This window comes from Vulpes vulpes, chromosome 15 (assembly GCF_048418805.1).
Source record: "Vulpes vulpes isolate BD-2025 chromosome 15, VulVul3, whole genome shotgun sequence".
Taxonomy (NCBI): domain Eukaryota; kingdom Metazoa; phylum Chordata; class Mammalia; order Carnivora; family Canidae; genus Vulpes; species Vulpes vulpes.
In genome coordinates, this window is record NC_132794.1 from 66783225 (window position 1) to 66790848 (window position 7624).

Sequence of the window (7624 nt, forward strand, 5' to 3'; positions counted from 1 at the left end):
GACTCAGACGTGTACAGAGCCTTAGCCCAGCAGTTGGACCCAGTGCCATGCACTTGACTTTGGTGTCAGCAGCTGGGGCTCGCACGTCAATTCGTTGTCCACACTTGCATTGGATATAGATCTTTTGCATCCTATCTACTTTCAGGGTTGTCATTGCTCATGGGCTCAGAACTTAAATGATGTCCTGGCCCGAAGAATCTCTTCTTTCCAGGTCCAACCAGGCATCCATGTGGTGGGGTGTCCAGAATGGAGTTTAAGAGGTAAGCAGACACCTTACAATGTATTCTGTGTGCCCAGAAATAGCTCTTGAAATTCTGCCCTTTGAGACGCTTATTATGGTTGGGGATTCCAAAGTATCTCTGACAAGTACATTAAATAATGATTTATTAATTCATATCTATCGGCAAATGCATTTCATCCCTTTGCCTTCTCCTTGGAGTGGTGATCTGTTTCAAAAGTCAGGGGGATTTGATGAGGTGGAGGGAGAAGAGGGCAATTTCAGAACTTGGGCCTTTCAGTACGGGAAGATGGGTTTTAGCTTGAGGACCAGGTTGGGGTTTCCTGGCTGACTGTTGAAGTGTACCGGATCACCAAAAGGGAGGAGAGCGTCTTGGAGCCAACTCTACAGGGTGGTCTATAGATGACAAAACCCAGAGATCACAGGGCCTGATGCCAGGAGATCTGCATTCCTGTTTCAACTTTGCAACTTAATAGCTCTACTAAATGGGCTCCCATCCTTGACCCTCCCTTCTCTCTGCCATAAAGGAGGGCCAGTCATATAAAATCTTAAAATAAATAAATAAATAAATAAATAAAAATGGGCAGCCTGGCTGGCTCAGTGGTTTAGCACTGTCTTTGGCCCAGGGCCTAGTCCTAGAGACCCGGGATCGAGTCCCACGTCAGGCTCCCTGAATGGGGCCTGCTTCCCTCTGCCTGTGCCTCTGCCTCTCTCTCTCTCTCTCTCTCTCTCTCTCATGAATAAATAAATAAAATCTATTAAAAAAAAAAAAAAAGGGAGGGCCAGTCATGCCCACCCCAACCCCTTCCATTCAGCTGAGTGTGGCTTGGCTTTGGAGAATATGCCCACCGCCATAATAAAATAAATAAATGCAACAGCACATAATATTATTATGACTATTGGAAATGTCCCGAGGGGACTGGCCTCAGCTCGGTCACTATAGAGCTCATCTCAGACAACCGAGGTGACAGGCTGGCCCTGCAGCCCCCCTCCCCCCGTCACCCCCGCTGCATGCCTCTCAGAACCATACACAGAAGCACATGAAATGCCCCATTCAACTTTGCTGAGATCAAAACCTTAAAGAGAACAAGTTCAGCTGATAACAGCCTTCTTCAGGGAGTTTCAATGGAACAGTTCAGGGTCTGCTGATGCTGGGATAAGATGGACAAAGCATCTGCTTCCGGCCTGGGGAAGAGAGCCGCCAGGGCAGGTGGCCAGGGCCTCAGGGAAGAGGAGAGCAGGAGCATGTTTTCACTGCTTACTCTTAGGCCTGTCCAGAGACCCTGATCATCCAAGAGCAGCCCTTCGGGCCAGCCAATCCTATGTGGGACATGGCCTGTCCCAGAGCGGCCCAGGTGTCTGCTGCATGTGGACAGGGTGTTGTGGGTACAATAAAGGAAACTCAAAGGACTGGCCCTGCCCACGCGGGAAGGCGGAAAGCCTCAGACGCTCAGCAGGGACAGCACGCAATCGCCTTGCATAAGCGCAGTGGTGGTGTGAGCAGATAGAGTCACCTGGGGTCACACCGGGTTTCAGTCCCTGTTCTACAGATACAGCTTTTATACCTGTGAAAATAGAAATGAGATTAGCAGTGCTCTCGGACCTACTGTTGTGTGAAGAGTTCTTGTATTTTGGAGCCCTGTATAAGTAGCACATCATAATTCATGATACCTTGTTAGTATTAGAGATACATTGTTAATGATTCAAGTGTGGGAGGGAGCATCTTTGAGGGGATGGAGCTTACCCAGCCATTCCATCATCAGGAAGGCCACTGATGATCTCTGAAGAGTTTCTGGTTGCAAATTACTGCCTGGTTTTACTTCAACATCACAGGAATCACAGAACTCAGAGCTTGAAAAAGATGGATTAACCATCTAGTTCAAGCACCTTATTTTAGAGACAAGCTACGAGGCAGAAACTCCATCTGACTTCTCTTTGCTTTGTGCAAGGCTCCTGGCACAGACTAGGTGATCCGTAAGTACATGTGAGACAGAACTGAGTTCATTTCTCTGCTGAAAATTTAGTCAGTGCAAGGCAGGGACCCTATTGCACTGCATTGTGAGATGGAAGGAGAAAAACAAAGGACCTGGATTAAAGTGTGCAGGGGCTTTGCAGCAGTGCCTTTTAGATAGCATAGTTCAATTGCATTATTCTACATGTAAAATAATACATATTTGTATATGTGTGTGTGTGAAGTGTGAGTGTGTGTGTGTATTTTAGCAAGAGGTTAGTGGTGAGGAACAAATAAGGCAGTCCTAATTCTTGCTGGTTACGCATCCTAACTGTGACTTTTCAGCTATTTTGGTTTAGCAGCACAGTAATTCTTTAAAAAAAAAAATCCCTCAGTTGAAAGTTAAATAATTTTTTTACCGAAATATGACATTATATGTATTATGTATGCATGCATGCATATATATATCTATCCCATATAATTTGCATTTTTATGGTAAAAGACTGGCCTCACTAGCTGCAAAATTAACATTGAGTTTTATTCCAGTGCTTCAACATCCTCTTGCCTAGCTACTTCCTCAAATGACCTAGATACATTTTGATCCCTGGATGGGGATAGCATGCTGCCCTGGGGAGGATTCGGTATTAGAAATTATTCAGGAGGTCTGGGCTGCTTGTCAAGAGTCTGCTGTTCTTTACTTATGGACTTTGGTTTTCTCATTGGCGTTGGGGCAGGCAGGAGATACGTGCACTAGAGTTATTTTATAAATACATATGTAAGTCTTGTTATCTGGCAAAAACTTTTCTAAGTGCTTGTGAATATTAACGTATTTAATCCTCACAACCACCCTATGAGTTACTAGTACTATCCCTATTTTGTAGATGAAGCTAAATAATTTGTTCAAATTCTACAGCACTTGAGGAACTCCTAGAAGAGCCCTCTGCCAAGATCAGAATCACTCTGAAACAAAATAAAACTTACCTGGTGGCCTTTCTCTGCTGGTGGGTGCTCTTAACTTTTAGGGGTCATACATTCCCTTCAGAATTTGATGACAGCTATAGATCCTTTCCTTGGAAAATAAACATGTGTTGATGAATTAATCTACATCCCAAAGCCATCCATGGAACCCAGGTTAAAAACACCTATTATAGGGGCCCCTGTGTGGCTCAATTGGTTAAGTGTCTGGCTCTTGATTTTGGCTCGGATCATGATCTCAGGGTGGTGAGATAGAGCCCCATATGGGGCTCTGTGCTCAGCAGGGAGCCTGCTCAAGATTCTCTCTCTCCCTCTGCCCCTTCCTCTGCTCGTGCACTCTCTCTCTCTCTCAAATAAATAAATAAATAATATTTTTTTAAAGCCTTAATATAGTAGAGGAATGCATCAGCACTTTCTTCGGCAACTTATTTCCCATGGGAGCCCCAAACCATAGAGACAGATGTTCCGGAATCTACTATCTACTTTTTGTGCCACATGTCCCGTCTTTTTCAATGACTCTAGATTAGAAATCATCTAGGCAGAGGTAATCTAGTGGTTATTTATGGAGGCCGGGATTCTTGGGTACTTTCACATTCTGCATGATGTATTTCTGCAATATTTAAATATTTCCCTAGAAGCATGTATTACTTTTATAACCAGAAATGGTATGAAATATTTTTAATAAAAAATCACAAAATTTTCATTATGGATATAATAAAAATATGCAAAATTGTGTACATAGAAGAATATTCATCACTGTGTTGCCTACAATCCTCCTAAAGGAGAGACTAAATAAACAATGGGGCTTTCTTCAATGCATTGCTGTGTGGCTTCCAAAAAAATCCTGTAAGGTAGCTCTAAATGTACTGTATGAACCTCAAGACCTACCATCTGGAGAATAAAGCAAGATGTAGAATGGTGTACAGTGTGCTACAAATTCATGGAGGCAAGAGAAAGGAATGCTGTTTGATGCATCTAATGCTTCCGGAAGGATCAGAAAAACCTGGTGAACTCACTGTCTCTGGAAAGTTAGAGCAGAAATGAAGACTTCCTTTCACTCCATGCCCTTTCCTGGTTTTTAACTTTGTTCCATTTATGTATTACCCATTCAGTAAAATACTGTAAAAAAGAATGTGAAAGGTCATGGAGATGCCACTACCTAAGAGGTGTCTTCCCACCATAGGACCTGGCACTGTCTGTCCTTCTGCCTGGAATGACCCTTTCTATCCCCTCACCCCCTTTGGATGTGAGTTTAGTTGAAAGTTTCTCATTAAAGTCTTCCCTGACCTTCCCAACAAGGTCAAACATCCATCTGTCTGCTTTTGTAATACCATGTGCCTTTCTATCCAAACACTTCTCGGTTGCAGTTTTCCATATATTTCTGTGATTATTTGATCCATGTTTGTCTCTTCCTTCTAGGCTTAAGCTCCTTAAGAGAAGGGTTTTGGGTTTTCCTCCCCAGTATATCCATAAAATTTGGGACATAGTAGTGGACCTGATGTACTGGTACATAGTAGGGTAAATAGTGAATGAGTAGTGAGCATACATCCCCATCACCAAGTCCACCACCCCTACTTTCCTGTCAAGAGGTCAAAGGTCTTCTTAAACACCTAAGAATCTGGACCTCACAATTTCTTCAAGCTGTTCATTATACCTTTAGATACCTCTCACTCTTGGAAATTTCAATCCCATTTGTTTATATTGAGCTAAAATGAATCTTTGTGGCTTATACCCACTGTATTTAATTCTACCCTTAGCAACACATAGAATGGAACTAATTCCTCTATATGATGATTTTTCAAATATTTGAGCACTTACAGTCTTCTTTTTACCTAACTACACATTTTCAGATTTTTTAAAGATTTTATTTATTTATTCATGAGAGACCCAGAGAGAGAGGCAGAGACACAGATAGAGGGAGAAGCAGGCTCCTTGCAGGGAGCCCGACACGGGACTCAATCCCACGCTCCAGGATCATGCCCTGGGCCCAAGGCAGGTGCCAAACCGCTGAGCCACCCAGGGATCCCCAATTTTCAGGGTTTTTTTTTAGTCATTCCTAGCTATGACTTCCTTGAGGGCAGAGAGGGTTTCATATTCATCTCTGTATCTCTAGCCTTCAGCTCAGCTATGTTATTTTAACAGAGTCAATTTTTTTTATAAGCATCGCTTACATTACTCACCTCTGAACATGCTGTACTTTGCCTAATGTTCCTCTTACGGTACTGACCAAAATTCTGGACAAATATCGCAGCTTTGGTCTTGCTAGCATACTTTTTTTCTTTCATGGTTTATATCTCTAGTAATGCTGAGATCCCATAAGCTTTGGGGGCAGCCATTGATGACACATAATGAATCCCGTTTATGAGGGTTTCTTTTTTCATTCTTTTCAGAGCTCCTGTCTGTACCTTAGAGCATTGCTGTGTGTGTGACCTTATGTATTAAAACACTGCACTCGAGCTCAGGCGGCAGCTGGACTATGCAGCGGCCCAGGCGCTCGGCATGGCTGGTCTGGTGCTGGAAATTTACCGTCGAGCTATTCAAAAAAGTTCCATTTGGAATCTTCCAGATACTATCTACAAAACATGTAAATGTGACTGTGATGATGCACACGCACTGCCTTAGAACACAGGACAGTTTCACAGTTTATTGCATCTATAGATAAAAAGAAATACGATCATCTTCGTAGATGCTAAAAAGGAAGTAACAGGTCTGATGAGCTGCACCTTCTTCCGAGCAGCAAATAGTCTTTAGTCCTCCAGTGATGATGTGATTGAACTAAAGCCATCAAATTTCAACCGAGAAGTTACTAGTAGAACTCTAGGCTCCGCGGTGGCCACTGCCAGAGGTTGACACCAGACTGGAAGTAGCAACGGCATTAAAAGATGTTGTCAAAGTCGGTGCAGTGGAGGCAGATAAACGCCAGTCTCTGGGAGGTCAATATGGCATTCAGGGATTTCCTGCCATTAAGATTTTTGGATCCAACAAAAACAGACCAGAAGATTATCAGGGGAGCAGACCTGGAAAAGCCGCGGTCGATGCCGCTCTTGGGCTCTGCGCCTGCTGGTGAGGGACCGCCTTGCGGGGAGGGGTGGGGGGGGTACAGCTCTGGAAAACCAGGTAGGAGTGAAAGTTCTAATAAGAAGGATGTGATCGAGCTGCAGTAAGAACGTCCTCAATAATGACGATGTTTGGATGGTTGAATTCTACGCTCCTTGGCGTGGACGCTGCAGAAGCCTCGGCCTGAATGGGCTGCTGCAGCCACAGAGATGAAGAGCAGAAGGGGGGGGGGGCTCGCCGCTGCGGAGGCCACGGGGGGTAACCAGCTTCCAGCCAGCCGATGCGGGCTCAGGGCATTCCCTACAATCGAGATATTTCAGAAGGGACAGTCTCTCGTGGACTATGATGGGGAACCCACACGATCCGACCTCGCGTCCCGGGCCCCGGATTCGTTGTCTGAGACCACCTGAGATGCGCTGCCTGAGATGTCAACGAGGACATCGCTGAGACCCGCGAGGAGCATCAGGGTGTCGTGGCCGTGCGGCCCCACATTCTGGACCCCCGAGCTGCTGGCAAAAATTCTTACTTAGAAGTTCTTTTGAAGCTGGCAGGCAAATACAAAAAGAAAATGTGGGGGTGGCTGTGGGCAGAAGCTGGAGCCCAGGAGGAACTTGAAAATGCACTGGGGATCGGAGGGCTTGGATACCCTGCCACGGAATCATTAATGCCCGCAAGATGAAATTTGCTCTTCTTAAAGGATCTTTCAGCGAGCAAGGCACTAACGAGTTTCTCTTTTGGGCGTGGATCTACAGCTCCCGTCGGAGGTGGGGCTTTCACCTGCCATCAGCACCCGAGAGCTTCCCGTGGAAGATGACACTGACCTCAGGGACGTGGACCTGGACAATCTGGAAAGACATGAGCTGTGAGAGGCTTGGCACAGACTTCAGTTTTCTTTTCTTGGGAGTGGATCTCCCCAGCGATGAAGGAACATTCTTCACACTCAGATAAGTCTACCAGTGGCCTTTTGAACCAAGAAGTAGCATTTGATTGGTCCTGTGAAAACACTGCAACAGTGAACTTTGCAGCTCAAGAAAACAATGAAAAATTCTATGAATCGCTGTAGCCAGCGAATTGGGTTGTATTCTATCAAGTAATATTTTGAGGAAAACTCGTGGGCTGTTGACATAGTTTTCCCTCCGTCTGACTGCTGCTTGAATGTTCTTGGAGGGTGTTTCTTATATTATTAAGTTTTTTAGTGTGATTCTTTCATTTGAATATTAATGCCTTTTTTTCCATTAAAAAATAAAATAATATTTTGGATAATTAAAAAAAAAACAAAAAACACTGCACTCAACTGTTAATATTATATTGTTGGTTTGTTTCTCAGACTTTCCAAAGCCAGACCAGCAGCTTGGTGAAACACCATGAGTTCCACGCCAAGAAGGATGATGCACTTTGAAAAT

The 7624-nt window shown here is 44.4% G+C and overlaps 1 pseudogene; it reads left to right on the forward strand.

Moving 5' to 3' along the window:
* The first annotated feature begins 1569 nt into the window (after positions 1–1569).
* Positions 1570–7119, forward strand: LOC112917174 (protein disulfide-isomerase A6 pseudogene; annotated as a pseudogene).
* Positions 7120–7624: the final 505 nt, after the last annotated feature.